This window comes from Saccostrea cucullata, unplaced genomic scaffold (genome assembly GCF_032062105.1).
Source record: "Saccostrea cucullata isolate Sc308-1 unplaced genomic scaffold, CSIRO_AGI_Scuc_v1 ctg4816, whole genome shotgun sequence".
In the NCBI taxonomy this organism is placed as follows: domain Eukaryota; kingdom Metazoa; phylum Mollusca; class Bivalvia; order Ostreida; family Ostreidae; genus Saccostrea; species Saccostrea cuccullata.
In genome coordinates, this window is record NW_026936507.1 from 51,068 (window position 1) to 66,954 (window position 15,887).

General features: G+C 33.6%; 1 long non-coding RNA gene across 1 annotated transcript; it reads left to right on the forward strand.

Moving 5' to 3' along the window:
- The first annotated feature begins 11,535 nt into the window (after positions 1-11,535).
- On the forward strand, positions 11,536-15,573 carry LOC134245742 (uncharacterized). The gene is made up of 3 exons (XR_009987514.1): positions 11,536-11,861; positions 12,721-12,909; positions 15,315-15,573. It is a non-coding gene; the product is annotated as an uncharacterized LOC134245742 (long non-coding RNA).
- The last annotated feature ends 314 nt before the right edge of the window (positions 15,574-15,887 follow it).

Sequence of the window (15,887 nt, forward strand, 5' to 3'; positions counted from 1 at the left end):
ATAAATTCTCATTTACAACCTGCGCAAGGCTCTTTTACACACATGTTTTGAATTCTGCCTCTGTCCACGGGTATAAAAAAGGGTAAATGTCAAACGTATATTTTCGTACGAAGTTTGAACACGCTGATTCCTAAACAAGATTAACAAAGCTAGGTTATCTATATTATTCGGATATATTACACTTAGAAAAAATGATAAAATCACGTTCATTTTAAACTAGAATTCCGCAACTTTTTATGCAGATTGAAATAAGGTGTTAAGTTTATGACATTCTCCCCATCATTACAGCTCACGTATGCAGTGACTTGACGTCATTTTCAACTATGACGTCATACATTTGTAGTTCAGAGAAGTTCATGCAGAGAGTACACTACAATATTTACATTCAGTGTAATTTTCCTTATGAAATCCATTAGAAATTCACGACGTTCAAATTTCTATAACACACGCGAAACCTTGTCACCGCGCGTTAGAATACACAGTAAGAACTATATGCATTTTCAATACTCTAGGAACACCAAAATGTAAAATGTTTTATTTCAATTTAATGAAAAGCTATAACACTGAAAAATTAACGTAAAAATTAACGTAATGTGCGTTAAGAATTAATTTGTCACTTTTCCCCTCGCAATGTTTGTTTGCGTTATTTAACTTTGCAACGTCATTTAACGTCATTTGACGTCACAAACGGCTCTTACTTCTGTAAAGCACACCGGTTTTGAAGGGCGCTAAATTCGCATTTAAGATTAACGAAATAAGCAATTATGAAGAAGGAAAATTAGAGAATGTAAATATAAGCATTGAATTCATATTTTGGGATGTCTTCGGTGCTATAACACACCTGGCCGTGCCGACAAATTGAATACCGCGCGTTATTTTGGGATGTCTTCGGTGCTATAACACACCTGGCCGTGCCGACAAATTATCATACCGCGCTAACGCGCGGTATTCAATTTGTCGGCACGGCCAGGTGTGTTATAGCACCGAAGACATCCCAAAATATGAATTCAATGCTTAAATATTCTCTGGGAAGCCTTATCGTACCTGCGATATACTGAGGTTCGTTCCGCCTGACTGAGAACTGTACATTGGATTGTTACGATTTGATATCTCTTTAGTGTTTCTTATATATATCAGGAATGGGCATGCATAAAGGATAGATAATTGAAGGAAAAATACACAAATCTATATAAAAAATCTAAATAGTCTTTGAAAAGGCGAAATTTAAAAGTTTAAAAGTGTTGTACCAGGTGGATTCGAACCCCCGACTTTAAAAAGAAAGTATCCACGGTGCAAAAAGTCAACGCTTACATCAACTGAGCTAGTCTGACTATAAGAATGAATGGCATAAATTTCAAGCAGGTGATGCAAATCAGGTTTCCTTATTTTTTGTAGTTTTTTGTGAATTTCGACCCCAGGGCAGGGGTGCCCCTACAAAAATCTAATCTTAAAGATATGTATGCCGTGTTAAACAGTATTTTTGCACAGCTGAAACCGAACAAAAATTTCTGGAGTATGATAAGCTACCAAAAATGAAGCATTTTTGCAAATTCGACGAAATTTTATTCGGTATTTACAAAGTACTAGTCAGGAAAAGAACATGATACTCTCATGCATATTTATAAAGGACTGACGTTTATCCTGGATCTGCGCATGTGCGCGGGAAAAGCATCGCGAGAATCATCAGGTCCAGGAAAATATTTTTTGTGACGTCTGTTCAGTGAGGGACATAAATAGACCAATCAGCTCAATGAGTTGCATTTAATGTATATGTGTTACTACATAAAATACTACATGTGTTTTTCAAAAAGGCTACTTTTTTAAATCGCTCTCAGAAAGACTTGATGCATTATTTACATTATTATCTACTAATCCCATGCTCATATTTGCATACAAATGATTAACAATGATGAAAATTAAAGTTTTCCCCACTCCATTGTACAGGTCCGTTTGTTTAGAGTTTCCCCGTGCTGTACTGCTAGTGGACATTTTCGGTTGGGTGAACATTTACGGATCTTCAGTATGGAGCGCATATTATGCGCAAAAGATATTTAAGTCAAATACAATGTATGGAAAGTAATTTAAACTGCTATGTTTACACCCTGAATGGGATATCGTCAATTATCCCTTTTCGTTTTTTAATATGAACTATATAACATATGTAGATGAAACTTACATACCATACATTTTGCCTTCCTAGAAATATAGTTGGGCTAATAAAATAAAATTGGTCAAGGAATTCCAGGCCTCTAAAAACTATTCCAGTTTGAGAGCACAACCAAGCATTTCGATGAACACCATTAAGAAAAATTAATTCAGGTAGGTAGCATCGGTTTTTTTTAAATTGGGTGGGGGAATAGAACAGTTAAAATAAAAATCAACTAGTTCGAAGAAATCTGACAAGTAAAATAGGTTCCAATATCTTTCACTACTAAATTTTATTCATTCACTACAATCTACTGCCAAACTCCAAATTTCACTTTCGAATTAGCCCGAGCCAATGCTGATAACCTACTTGCAAGATTTTTTATATTTTTTTCAAGGGGTCAGAAATACTGTGGTTCAGATGTAAAGAATGTAATTATATTATCTAGTAGTATTCTGGTTTTGGCAATATTTATGTAAATATTTTTTGTTGTTTTGAACCATTAAGAGATGCAGAATCGAATATATCTAATAACCATTTTGATTGATCAAATTTTATCATTTGTTTGTATTGGTTATTTCATTATGGCACAACATGGTTTCCGCGCTTCTTTGTCCATAGTCGCTGACAGCTGTAGTTCACCCAACCGAAAATGTCCATTGAAAAGACAATTGCACGTGATTATTCCTCGGTACAAAAAGCAACCAACTCTGAGGTGCTCTCAATATTGACAATCCCTAACTCACGTGTTTGTAGTAAAAACGTAGTAGACCATCATGCTTTTCGGTTCATTCACGAGATTGGACCATTGTTTGCTGTAAACATGCGAGACAACGTGATCATGAATATTTCAAGAAGAGGCGGTTTTTTATCCGACACGGAGAGAAAATAATTTTTACCAAATAATATTTCATAACTTTTAAAAGTGATGGAGTGGAATTGTCTTATTTGCAGAAAGTATATATAACTTATATAACTTGATGAGACACCACATATATTTATTGTCCCCCGCTTGAAAAGTGGGGGATATTAATTTGGGTTTGTCCGTCCGTCTTTCTGTCTGTCTGTAACGCTTTCGTTTCCACACGATATCTCGAGAACCCTTTGAGCTTTTGCAATGAAATTTAGCATAGCAACTCCCTATGGACTAACGAAGACCCCTATTGATTTTGAGGTCAAAAGGTCAAAGTTCAAGGTCGTAAATAAGCAAATTCTGTCTGTTAAAACACTTTCGTTTCCACACGATATCTCTAGAACCATTTGAGCTATTGCAATGAAATTTTATATAACAACTCCCTGTGGCCTAATGAAGACCCCTATTGATTTTGAGGTCAAAAGGTCAAAGTTCAAGGTCGTAAATTTATACATTCTGTCTGTGTGTAATACTATCATTTCCGGGCGATATTTCAAGAAGATTTTGAGCTTATGCAATGTAATTTTATACCAAAACTCCCTAGGACGTCTCTCGCCCCTCTCAAAGTGCCCCGCCCCGTTTGTTTTATTAGTATTTATAGTATTACATGTCGCTATTTTTAGCGCAGGGGCATGAGGAGAGTTATTGCGTATAAAACAGGTTCTCGGCGGACTTTATGTTCTTATTACATCTATAAGAACTGTTTAATAAAGGCTAAATAAATCAAACACCATGGATTGTGTAAAATTTTTGAGAATACCGAACATGAAAACATGAATATATACATATAAAATTATGTGACTTCACTCGTCTTCAGTTCTGCATATACTTCACAGCGAGTAAAGCGATTCCGTGGTCCAGTGGTCATGTCTCTCGCTTCAAATGTGAGAGGTCCCGGGATCGAATCTCGGTCTACTTTTTTTTAAATACTTTTTTTTACTAAATGATAGTATTCAGCATGTGAAATGAAAAATGTATGAGGTTATAAAATCATTATTACAGTGTGATAAATATTCCATATAAAAAGAATCTTCTATACACATAATAAAGAATAAGCAATCAAATCTTTATATGCATATTGACATACATGTATTTTATTTGCTTCAGTATACATGTATACATTTAATAATTGTACAAATTTAATTATTTACAACTTAAGTCAGGGGGATCCGACATCCCCCCCCCCCCTCCTCCACGAACTGCGCATAGTTTACTTTTTCGCTAAGCGGGGGACACAAATTCTCTGAATTAGCTTGTTACTTTTAAAATAAAACACCAATACGGCATATAAAGCTTTAATTTATTCCTTACATCCTAACCTATCAAAATATCACAATTTTATTTGGGGGCAGGCCTGCGCTGAAGGACTTCAGGGCCAAAATTCATGCAAAAATCAATGCTTTTGTGGACAAAATGGTGTTTCGGTCAACTTTGGAGGTTTATTGTAAAGTTGTAAATAATAAATTTGAGGTATCAAATACAAATTTGACAAATTTAGACATATATACGGTAGAAAACAACAAATAAAGATTGATTTTTAAATGTCGTTTTTTCCGGGAAATTGCTCTCTCCTATAGGTCAATTCTTTTGTTAAAGGTACTTGGACACAGATTTGAAGTTAATATTTTTTCTATAATATTACGACTTATATATTTTAATAGCATTTCACACAAAAATTAATTAAAAATCTTATTTCGTTTAAAAGTTATTAAAATTTAAATTTTTTTGGCGCGTTTGATTGACACATCTTTGCACTTTCACAAAGTTTAACTTTATTCTTAATCCTTAGGAAAATTGACATTCTTGTTGTTTATTAATGAAAAGTATTAATACTATAATCCAGAAAATTCAGAGTAGACATGTTCGAAAGCAAAACAAACACACAATATATTGTCAGTCCGTGTAGTTGTTGTGAGCAGACTTTGGTGTTTAAACGCACCCGGTGAATCAAAACACCAAACAATAACAAAGCTTTCGCGCTGTTTACAAAAACTGTGTACATAACACGAGTGTGCTCGATATACTAAACTCTGTACACAACAGAATGACAATACTTGTGAAGGAGTTTTGCTTTCTAACATTTTTACTCTAAATAAAATTATTTTCCGGATTTTAGTTTTAATGTTTCTCATTAATACATAACAAGATTGTCACTTTTCCTAAGCATTAAGAATAAAGTTAAAAATTGTGAAAGTGAAAGGATGTGTCAATCAAACCCGCCAAAAACTTAAAAGTTTTAATGACTTTTAAATGAAATAAGATTTTTAATTAATTTTTGTGTGAAATGCTATTAAAATATATAATTCGTGATATTATACAGAAAAAATTAACTTCAAATCTGTGTCCAAGTACCTTTAAAGCGAATACATCCTTTCAAACTTGCTTTACATATTTTTTTAAATAAACTATTATGAATTGAAACCTTGCAAATACAAATGATCATTCATCCTATGCTGAATAATGTTTTCATACTACGTAATTGTTAGGCCATTATTAACACACCGTATTGTCCACTTGTGCTGATTTCCTGTATCTCCATTCATGACAAGGTGCACACGGCGGGTGTGGCAGGTAGATATGAGATGCTTACTCTTCAATGGCACTTCATCACACCTCTGGTGTTTTAAGAGTTCCTTATTTGCATTGTTTCAATTGAAATATGCATTTGATTGTTGCTTTGTTTCTCAATATTGCAGGTGAGAATTACGTTTTGAAGTATGTTTGATAGGTTGTTTTGTTAAGCACGTAATACGAATAAAAAAAACAATTAATTTTTAACTTAGGTTCAGCAATATTTCTAAAGGCCCTAATCAATGAAAGTTGATATGCAACAGACCTGTAGAATATACTGCAATCCTCCAAAAACCGCCGCAGAATTCGTTTTTGTTTCCGAAACACACCATAGAAAGGCATTCTGCATCATTTCTTTTGAAGTCTGGGGACAAATGTTCGCCATTTCCACAGAAACACTCCTGTCCGTACTACAATGAGAATCAAGCCACGTTTCATTGTGTAACGATCCCTATTTAATAGCTGCTTTTTTTTTTAGCCAAATGAAACTTTATTTAATGTGTTTATTACTCAGTCAATCTGTTACAGCAATAGATTGCTAGATACAAGACACGTACTTTTGATTTGAATGATAGTCATTTTTGATGTACTGCATTATTTCTCATGAAGAATTTGTATATGTATCCTATGCAGCCATCAGTGTAGCTGCAGAATTGTAGCTTTTTGCTTTAGAAAATTCGGACAGATTTCTGCTTTATCTGTCCGAATTTTCTCAAGCAGAGAGCTACAATTCTGCAGCTACCGTCAGCGGGTAATTGATTAAGAGTGAAAAAAATTGTAGGTGGAAAAATTTGCAAATAAACAACCAGATTAAAAAGTTAGTTATAAACATGTCTTGAGAAAAACGGAAAGTATTAGTTAAACAATTACTCATATTATTATTTAAGGGATGTCGGAGGAATGATTGGTAAAATCGTGGACAAGTTGCCTAGTTTGAAAAATTGTCATCACTGTATTCTAAAAAATTTACAACTATTTAGTTAATTTCTCATGAATAAACGTAGCAATTTTCAAATAGATATATGTATAAAAAAAAATATGATTTTTTTCTGAAGTACTGTGTCGCCTTACGGCGCACAGATGAAAACGTCAAGTATCTAAACAGCGTCACGTTTCCTTTTCCCCAAAAAGCCCCACAAAATTAAGAATATTAATTCAAACTATTGATGCACATGCTTGTGTTTTCCATATTTCTCCATTAACAGTCGAGAAACCGATTTCACATACCCACATCGTGTGTTGTGTTTATCACTTTCCCATTTCAAATGCTCGGGAAACTGCCAAAATAAGGTAAATACCTTGCAAGTCTCAAATTGAGGTCACAATAAATTGTGAATTTAATATACGTTTATTATTTAGCGAAACCAATCAAGTTAATACCTTAATTTGGAAATAACACTCATATATTCTCTGATGAACCTAAGTTTTTTTCATATGATAAAAACACATTTGCTGACAATTTCAGCATAATGCGCCTATTCTTTTACGAGAAAAACGCTTTGTCCTCGAGTTTACCAGACAATCCTCGTACATTTACCTCAGTTCCTGAATATGGGTATCCTAGAGAATAACATTCTCTAATACACAGAGCGTTCGACATGGATTCCTGGGTTTTAATCTCAGGGCCTTTCAAAAGCCTGCCAGAATTGTCCTCAAAACATCCGACATAACCGCTTATGACTGAAAACATACGTAATTAGTACATAAAACTAATATAACGAAGTTTATCATAGAAAATATTCTATCAAATCAGAACTAGTTACAAGGGGAACTTTTTGCAAATTTTGAATTTTGATTTATCACTTTTCACCACGTGAAACGGCTTAAACATTGACACATAAATTATACATGCTTTATTTGTTAAAAGATATATGCATTATACTTTGATTTATGAAAGCGCCCTTTTATAATAGATAGGTAAATCGGGAAAAAATAACAACCGAAAATAAAAGTTCCCTGTACCCTCTGATGAAATAATTATTAAATATTTTTACTGTTAACGACTTAAAAATTACCTCCATAAGATCCTAGGAATGTGTCCAGTAAGACAGCCGAGAAAAGGAAAAAATGATCCATTGAATACTATACTATAAATATTTATACGTTGCAGAATGAAATGGACTTGAACACCAGGCATGAGGTGCGAACTTTAATTGGTCTCTCCAAAAATTAAGGTACATATCGTGAATTACATTTCAGTACTGAATTAGCTGCATTAAAACTATTCATAAACAGATTTTTTTCTTTTATTTTATTCAGAATACCAAAAATTTTGTTTTCCCAAAATTTAGTCTTCAAAGACAATTGGTGGCCTATTAAAATTTCAACATCAACGATCGGTGAAGGTATTTATTTTTAAATAATATTTGATCGACTATTTTGATATTACTATGAACATTAAAAAATAAAGCTTTCAATCTCTCTAACTGTATGGGTAAACATTTAGAGAAAATGCCATTGAAGATCACAATATTGTTAGTTTAATCAATAAATGTTTCGATTTTCAAGACCCAATTAAAATAAAAGACATTAAATTGAAACATATTTCTGGAACCATCAACAAAGAGAATTTATAAATCCGATATCGAATTGTTTATTGAAAAATCAAAGTAAGCATGCAGTAAAGGATGAGTGCACGTAAGCTATGAGAGTTGGATCCTGGTGTTTTGCGCAAAATAAAATTCCATGATTCATTAAATTTATGTTTTATAGATATTACACAATGTCTTAAGAGCAGGTTTCGTTATATTATATTACATGAAAGTACTAAATAATGCTGAGCGACACTAGCTTTTGAGGCGGGGGTCTAACAGTCCTGTCACATTTCTATTGTTATTCATATGCATACTAGTTTTCAACGACCCGCAACTTGGCCATGCATTGGTCTTATTTGCACATAATGTGTATTTTAATTTAAACTTATACATATCCAAACAATGTTGGCCAAGTTGCGGATAATATCTAATTTTTTGAAAAAGTCTCCAAACTATCGTCGAGTTCGCCACTTACATGTATTTAACAGGTTCCCGAGTGTCAACAATTAAGAAATGCATTGTAGCTCATATATCTCATGAATCTTCAAAAATTAAATTCATTTCTTATATTTACATTTTTTTTTATAACTGGCCACAAAATTTATACCATTCAACTGTCATTTTTGAAGCAAAACAGTGTGCACTATAGTTTTACGTCAAGTGCGGTATTGTGAAGTGACAATGAAAATATTCACGCGCATCCATGGTAGTTCATGAGAAAATGAACAATGCTCCTATTTGCAAAGAATCTTAAGGAAAATTATTTGGAAATGTAAATATTTTATGTTATAATCACTTTACTCACGTGACATTCCACGACTTGATACGCCAACATTATCATTGAACATTTCCTTATATTTATATTTCCAAGAAATGTCCCCTATGATTTTTTACAAAATAAAATGCAGTTCATTTTCTCATGAACTACATTACATATGTACCACGAATAAGCATGAATATCTCCATTGTTACGTCATAATACCGCACTTGAAAAATATATGTGACGCGCCAAGCAAAAACCTCCCTTATGTCTATTATGACGTAACGTCAAAAGACGCGTCTAAAGTCAACAAGGTAAATGCGACGTAAAAACGTCTCCTTGAGAGAAACTCTCCGCAATAGAACAGGGGGATGTTGTTTTATTTATATACTTAGACAGATTCTTGGGTGGAATTTGATGTAGTTTATCTATAAAATATTTATTCTCCGTCAAGTGGCTGTGTGATATCTCCTTTTCACAATTCAGTGTGTATTTTTTAAAGATTTCCAGTGGTGGCTGAAAAATTCCCGTAAGTCCGTTTTTAAAATGAAGTTTGTTTGCCTTCTCCCTATTCGGGTTAAAAAATTACATTGGTAGGTAGGTCGAATTTTTTTTTTGTCGGAAATTTTCAGTGTTGTAAAAGATTAAATGCATATAAGTTGTTGATAGGATGAGAAAATCCCGGAATGAATAATTTGGAAGTTTTAAAAATATTTTAGTCGGTTCATTTTAAAAGGTCAAACAAACAAGTTTTTAAAGTTTTTTTTAGTTTAATGTCCAGCTGTTTCATCGTAATGCACATGCAATTTAACAGGAGCATTAAACTAAGGTATTTTTATTTAAATAGCGATGCAATGAAAATTGACCTAAATTACTTCTCTTTTACTTATAGAATGAATTTAACCCAATGTTAACGGTTTTAAAAGGGTTGGGACAGTTAACGTTGCCGTTTATATAAATAAAACGTGAACTGTTATTGATAAATAGTTTTTTTTTTTTTAAAGTATTCTCTAAAGATACGATATGTAGTATTTGATTTTGACACTTCTTCCGGAATTAGTTTTAGCTGTGGATTTAAAATAAATATTTTGAAGAAAGACCTTTTGAGCTTTTCAATTTTTTTTATTGTTGAACACCTTCTCATGTTGTACAAAAAATGTAGAAAAAATCCTTCCTCTTTCTTCTGTGTCGCGTGTCTGCTTTATTTCTTTGAATACACTGTACTTCGTGCTAATTATGTCTCCCCTTCCGAAGGGGAGACATATTGTTTTTGTCGATTTTCTTATTAAGGTCTTCCGTTTCAGACGGAAGACCTTATAGTGATTCTACTGTTTCTTTTTATTATTATTATTATTATTAAGGTCTTCCGTCTTCAGCGGAAGACCTTATTGTTTTTCTTAGGTTTCTTTTCCACTATTTTTATTAGGGTCTTCCGCTTCCTTCGGAAGACCCTACTGTTATTCTACTGTTTCTTATTATTATTTTATTTTTTTTTTCCCGCTCGATTTTTGACAGGCGATTTCTCAAAGACCTTTGGACTGATTTTTATGAAACTTTCAGGTTAGATACCTTGTAATTAAACCTATTTACACCTGTTTTCAATTTTTTGATACATGCCTTTAATTGTGAGTTATTGCCCTTTAATTGATAATTTTGATGTCTCGTTTCCACTAAAAATCTCAAGAACGACGTAAGATATTTACACGAAAGTTGGAGAACTTGTAGCCAATACATTGTAGATGTGCAGAACGATAAAATTATAAGCTGATTTCCTAAAGTTTGGAAGCTATAAAACGGCAAATTTTAGTAATTTTTTTTCTTGAATTTTTGCTACTTTTTGTGTAATAACTTTTGAACCGAGAATAATTTGGTAAGAAATATATAACAAAAGTTGTGGGTTATTACGAGAGCTTTCATATTAGATTAATGAAAAGGGGCTGGCCCCTATAATTAGGGGTTAATAGCTCATACACGTTTTTTCTGATAGCTAAAAATATTGGTATATTATGAAAAAGTTTGACTGAAATAATTTCGAACTTATAAAATCTTGTCATTTGATATAAAAAGAAATAAACTTCCAGCTATATTTAATTGTTTTTTTATATAAAACAAGTACATGTATGTGAGAAACCTTTCAGGAACAAGTTGTCTACTATAGCCAGCCAAGCCTTTACTGCATACATGTGCACATTTTTAGTTGATGCATCTAAAAGATATAGTTTTGATTCGGTGTTTCTTTGTTTTCTTTTTATTCAAATAATTTTAAAAATGTGATGATGTACACAACAATAATTAGTACCTAGTTTAGAGGATTTTTTCGCGCTTGTTTGTAAACAACGCGCGGCATTGTGGGAAATAGGAAGGTACTAAAGACGCGATGTACTAAACACTTATTTGACCTGATTCAAATTTGTCTGTAAATGTTCCAAACAATTGAATTTTTGTATAGCATGTGCCTCGAAGTCATAAAGTCTGTACATAAGTAATTTAAAATACTCAATATTACCATTTAATTAAAAATTAAAACGTCAGGTAAATATCAGGTCTCTAGTATATCCCGTTTTTAGTGTCAGCCCCTTCGAGTCGACGTCGGACACATGTTTGTCATGGTTTACAAACTGAAAATTAAAATAGAATGATTTGTGAAGTTGAACATTTTCTCACAAAGAATCCGTTTGTAGACATGCACACTCATTTAATCTGGAGCTACGAAGTACTTTGTCACTTCTCTGGAACATTATTCTAAGCAGAATTATCCCGATTCATATATTCTAAGAATCTTGTGTAAATTGTTTACGAGGAAATTCTGACTGTCACATTAACAAGGATGAACACTCTTGACTCTGCTTCGGATTCCCCAGTGATAATTGTATCGAGTGATGAAAGAGCTGACGGCGACATTTTAATGTATGATTGGCTTGGACCATTGGAATGAAGGTTAGAATATTTTTATTACTTAAAATTTACACTACTGATTACATGACAGTGACGTACATTGATGTTATTAGAAATACACAGACACACCGATATATTATCTGTTTTACAGTTCAGACGCTCTCTGTTTGCCTTGTAAATCCCCACAGCTTTATATTTTATTTTTTTTAAATTTGAGGATGTAATTTCAACAGTCCTACTATCTATCATAGTGATCATACTCTATAATTCAAACTGCACTTAATGTTACAGAATATATTCAACTAATTATATATTGACAGTGTGACTGTAAGGGTGAGGGCAGATACTTATTTAGTTTTAATTTAGATTGTGCTTGTCAAGGCGCATTTGATATTTGGTGCATCCATGCTCAATGTTCACACTGAGAGATTATTCAAATGTTTAATTCGAATGAATTCACTGCTCGTTAAATTACTTCCCATTAGCTCCATGTGAACATGAGTAAGGATAGCTAATTCAAATTAAATAGAAATGAATTTTGAATGTAGCTTAAACATGTTAAAGAAGCTAAGCACTGTGTGTCCAAAGTATACTGCGGAAAAATTGTGTGGAGCAATGTGCAAGTCACAATCTTCTTTTGCCAAGGTCTTATCATAAGAGCTCGCATTATGGGCAGGGATTTGTGCTGCTGTCTGGACTCGCTATAAATAGATGTTCTCAAAAAGTCTTAATTATTTAATATCATACTTTACTGACAAAAAAGGACAAATATTGCTCAGTTAAATTGCAAAAGAAATTTGTTTAAAAAAATTGTAATAATAGAAAGTTTGCTTTTTTTGTTTGATAAGACTGCTGTAATGGTTTAATGTTTGTTTATTTGCCTTAATCATACATTTTTCAGTCATTTCATGGTGCCACCACTTGGGATGGTATTAGCTGCAAATATAGACTTGTACTCAGCACTTATTGCCTTTAAGAAGTATGAGATCCATTTTGTGCTAACACCTACCGTGACACAGAATCTTGGTTTATGCAGTCTCATAGGAGTAACCTGTCTAAAGCATTTAGCAATGGGATTGGAACCTGCGACGTAAGGTTCAGCTTCTTATTGATACTTTGATTTATAATATTTATTTGAGAATTTCACTCATTCACATACTTAGAGATGTTGATATATATTGTTGAATAGCATCAATTTAGACCTTTACTTAGCTAAGTGAACATGTACTGTGAGGTTTTTAAGGTCTCATTCATTTTATATGCCAGATGCATGTTAAGGAACATTACTGCATAAATGTTTTTGTCTTAAATTTGAAGCTTTTTACTAATATAGAGATATGTTAGTTTTAAACCTCTTCAAATTAGGGTAGACCTTTACTTTAAACTCAGCAATGTGAGTGTGTTGTGTGAACTTGTGTTAGCGAGACAGTGTGTTGTATGAATTTGTGTTAGCAAGGCAGTGTGTTTTGTGAACTTAATTGTGTTAGCCTGACAGTGGGTTGTGTGCATTCTTGTTAGCTTGACAATGTGTTGCGTAAACTCATGTTAGCGGGACAGCGTGTTGTGTAAAATCGTGTATAAAGTGTAAGTGTGACAGTGTGTTGTGTAAACTCGTGTTAGCTAGACAGAGTGTTGATTGAACTCGTATTAGTGAGACTTCATGTTGTGTAAACTGGTGTTAGTGAGACTGCGTGTTGTGTAAACTCGTGTTAGCGAGACTGCGTGTTGTGTAAACTCATGTTAGCGTGTGTATTCTTATTAACGAGACAGCATGTTGTGTGAATTCGTGTTAGCGTGACAGTGTGTTGTGTGAACTTGTTATCCTGAAAATTTGTCGTGTGAACTGGTGTTAGAGAGATAGTGTGTTGTGTGAACTCGTGTTAGCAAGATTGCATATTGTGTGAACCCGTGTTAGCCAGACTGCGTGTTATGTGAACTCGTGTTAGCGATATTGCATGTTTTTTGAATTTGTGTTAGCGTGACAGTGTTGTGTGAACTTGTGTTAGCCTGACAGTTTGTTGTGTGAAATGGTATTAGGATGACAGTGTGTTGTGTGAAATGGTATTAGGATGACAGTGTGTTATCGCAACAGCGTTTGGTGCGAACTTGTGTTAGTGAATAGTGAGACAGCCTGTTTTGAGAATTCGTGTTAGCGTGACAGTGTGTTGTGTGAACTCGTGTTAGCCTGACAGTGTGTTGTGTGAAATGGTATTAGAATGACAGTGTGTTGTGTGAAATGGTATAAGGTTGACAGTGTGTTATCGCAACAGCATTTGGTGCGAACTTGTGTTAGTGAATAGTGAGACAGCCTGTTTTGTGACTTTGTGTTAGCGTGACAGTGTATTGTGTAAACTCGTGTTAGCGTGACAGTGTATTGTGTAAACGCGTGTTAGTGAGACTGCGTGTTGTGTAAACTCATGTTATTGTGACAGTGTGTTGTGTGAATTCATCTAAGCGTGACAGTGTGTTGCGTGTACTTGTGTTAGCTAGACAGTGTGTTGTATGAACTCGTATTAGCGAGACTGCGTGTTGTGTAAAACTTGTGTTAGCGAGACAGCGTGTTGTGTGAACTTGTGTTAGCGAGACAGCGTGTTTGTGAATTCGTGTTAGCATGAAAGTGTGTTGTGTGAACTCGTGTTAGCCTGATATTTTGTTGTGTGAAATTGTATTAGCGTGACAGTGTGTTGTGTGTTAGTGTGACAGCGTGTGGTGCGAACTTGTGTTAGAGCGAAAGTGTTTTTCAGTGTTGTGATGGCGAGCTGTGTGATAGCCTAATGGCGTCTTTTGTGTCGGTAAGATGGCACGCTTTTATGAAAGTGCTATTGAGCTTTAGCAAGTGGCCCTATCTGGACACGCCTTATTATAATTGATCAGTTCTCACATATATACAGTGAATTACCGGTATTATTGTCACCATGAAATCAGCATTTACAGTTGCAATTACCTAGTTAGTAATCATAAGATATTGGTTTGTCAGTTTTAAAATTATGGTGTTCCAATGATGTGAAGTTGCAGTGTGTTAGCATGTTAATTTCAACAGACTGCCACTCCAATGCAGCTTTAAACAACACGCTGCTGTGTTAACACAAAACAAAATATCATGCAAACACAACTTTAAACAATCTATTGAGTGTTAGCTTCACTGCATGTTGGATTCAGTGTGCTGGCATATTATCACTGACGTACATGCTAGCACATTGTCACCTCATGCTAGTATGTTGTCATAAATACTCTAGCACATTATCCTAAACCCACTAGTGCATGATTACTTTGCACTTGTATGTTGTCTTATTAGGGAATAGCATAAATGACTGCCTTGATTGGTGTAAACTTCTTTTAATTGATGAAAGAGTACATTAAAATTTACAAATTATAGACAGAAAATGTGACAATATCTTATCTCTCAATTTGATAATCTAATTTATAATCTCATGAATTGCACTTTTTATTAGTAAAAGAATTATAGATTAAAAAATTTCAATTTCTTTTGGATAGGTGTGACTCATCTGAAGACTGAATTTTGATACCAAGCATGACCATGATTTGCCAGAAGATCATCTGTTTGGATGTGACATGGAATAAACAGCATAGTGAAAATAAGTCAAGTTTTGGTTTGTGAAGACAATTTTTAAACACACTGTGTATCATTTTTAAATTTTGATTTGACAACATAAATCCACAAATATGAACATATCAATTGCTCTCAGTTTTTCAAGTGAAATAGTTTTTGTAACAGAAATACATGTACCAGTAATTACATTGGAATAAATGTTATTTTTAAATATAATAATATTTTGTTTGTGTAGCATGTTGACCTCTTTATTTAGGTCTTCCCTTTCAAAGTTTAGACTTACTTATTCTAATGATTAAGATAGATCCTCAGTGTCTTCAGCAGGAATAGAAGATCTTGTAATACATGTATGTGTATTTTTTACAGTATAATGTAAAAAAAATTGTTATTTTGGCACATACAACTAATTAAAGGCATAAACATGTGTATGATTCCAAGGAATTCAGTACATAGGGCATGTACATGTAGTTTTCTAAAACAAGATTGAAGAGATGTCC